The sequence below is a fragment of the Aethalodelphis obliquidens genome, unplaced genomic scaffold, assembly GCF_003676395.1.
Source record: "Aethalodelphis obliquidens isolate GAN/ISIS:26980383/991018 unplaced genomic scaffold, ASM367639v1 scaffold36, whole genome shotgun sequence".
NCBI classification, from domain to species: Eukaryota; Metazoa; Chordata; class Mammalia; order Artiodactyla; family Delphinidae; genus Aethalodelphis; species Aethalodelphis obliquidens.
The window spans coordinates 11,589,756-11,592,248 of NW_020837980.1; positions in this window are offsets into that span (position 1 = coordinate 11,589,756).

Genomic DNA, 2,493 nt, shown 5'->3' on the forward strand with positions numbered 1-2,493 from the left:
ATCTCCCCACCAGTGGGGAACTTCCCAGTGTGTGGAAACCTTTCCTCTTTCACATCTTCCTCCCAGGGGCACAGGTCCCATCCTGATTTCTCTCTCTCTCTCTCTTTTTTTTTCTTTTTTCTCTTGTCCTACCCAGTTATGTGGAGATTTTCTTGTCCTTTTGGAGCCCTGATGTTCATTAGATGTTCTGTGAGACTCATTACACATGTAGAAGTATTTCTCATGTATTTGTGGGAGAAGGTGAGCTCCATATCCTATTCATCTGCCATCTGATCCAGTCTCCCTTCTAGTGTGTTTTATATTTCATCTGTTGAATTCTTCATTTCTTATTGGACCTTTTTTATATTTTCTAGTTCCCTGTTAAAATGGTCAGTGTGGTGGAGCAGCTGCAGCCAGAGATCTGGACTGCTTCTGGGGTCATGCAGAGTAAGCACCAACAATAGCCACCACCCAGTTCCCCTGGGTTCCACCCTGGGTAGGCGCTGTGTCCCACAGTCAACTCTTTTCCCTGGGCCTGACTACCCCAGATCCAGTGCCACCCTGTGATGTCTTTTCCTTGGGCTTGATGTCCCCAGATACAGTGCCACCCTGCGATGTAAAGTGAGCAGAGCCAGAACGTTTACTTGGCTCAGGTTGGGGCACGAGGCTAGGTGATTGTGGGAAACCCAGCAGCCACTAGAGCAGAACTGTCTCTGCCGTGTGGTCTAGCTAGCATGCATGTGCTCTTCCTGAGCATAGTCCAGGCATTACACAGTCCTTCTGTTTGTCTCAGTGGTCCTCCAACCAGCCAAGGGGACTTATCTCCCTCGTGTCGAATCCCAGGACTGTGGTGCCCAATCTGTGGCTCTATCTACTCACTCCCCAGGGTGGGCGTCTGCCTATGTAATCTCCTTTTTTATCTGAGTTCCCTCCCAGGGGCACAGGTCCTGACCTGATTGCTTTTCTTCCCTTCCTATCCAATTACGTGTGTATCTTTCTTACAGTCTTGGTTGTACAGGAGTCCTTCTGCCAGTTTCCAGTTAGTTTTCAGTGAGAATTGTTCCTGTAGATGTATTTTTAATTTGTTCGTGGGGGGAGATGAGCTCCATATCCTCTTATGCTGCCACCTTGATCCCACCTCCAAACATAATACCTTTTAATAACCCAATCACTTGTTTTCCTGAATGACTTCTCTTCTCAAACTTTCAATATTTCTTTCCCAACTTTCATTGTCAGCTGACCTTGACTAGGGAAGTCACTGATGAAACAGAAAAAAATCAGGAGAGAAATATTGCAACCTGTCTCACCACATTTACTCTCCACCTATATTTGCATTCATATTATCTGTCTTCCCTTCTGTTCCTGTGGATGCTCCATGTTTCTAAGACCAAGCCTTCATCTATACTCCTCATTTAATTCCTCTTCTCTAATTCTTTTCCCACCAACTCAAATTAGTTTTTTTGCTTCCACCATTCCACCACAACTGCTTTCATCAATAGCATCAAATGCTTCACATGAATAAATCCAGTGATCAATTTCCAGACCTCATTTTAATGGATCAATTAGCAGAATTGTATACCATTGATTGTGCCCTTCTCTTTGATCCATTTTCTTCACATGGTTTTCAGAACACCACACTCCCTTAGTTTTCCTCCTGCCTCAGTGGTCCTTTCCTCTTAGTCTTCACTGCTGGGGTACCCCACAGTTCAGTCCTTGAAATATCTTCTCTGCTGTATCTACATTTACCCCTTTAGTAACCTCATGCAGCCTCATGGCTTAAAGTACCATGTATAATATAAGATAAATGAAGTTAAGAAAAAACTTTATTGCCCTAAATTTCAGTTAGGAATTTTCAGCCTGAAAACTCTGGACAGAAAATATCTAGAAGCAATGATCAACCAAGTAGCAATAAGTACAACTAGCTCTGAATTGGGGTCTATAAATACCACAAAAAAAGGAACCATGTTTTTTTGATATGTGACTGTTACTAAGTCTGGGGACATAAGGTGGACCCAGAATATCTTGTCATACTGAAAAGCAAGGAGGCCTTGGAGACTAGATTGTGCCCAAAGGACTCAGGAGCCAATGTGAACAAGCTCCTGCTAGTCAAATATAGGAAAATTTAAGTGTCAGTAAGATAATAACTGTAAGAGTTGAATTATATAGGATGTTTAAATTAATGAATTCATAACAACACTACAAAAAAGTCACATGGATGCTTGTAAGGCACCACTTTAATACATTTAAAACTGGTACTTAGGGGGAAAATTGCATTGATCCTGCCTTTCCTATTCAATGTTTATTAGAATTATTGAAGTATAAAGACAAATCTCTCTATAGAAGCATTCCAAATAATAAACAAAAAAGGGGGATGAGAGAATTATAATTTTCAAACCCTAAGGAATTAATGAATGGTCATAAGTGATGAATAATATTGCAAAAAAGAAGCAGCTATTTTGAACATCTTTACGAAAGTTAGAAACTTGAAATATCACCTTTGAAAGAGCCCTCCTC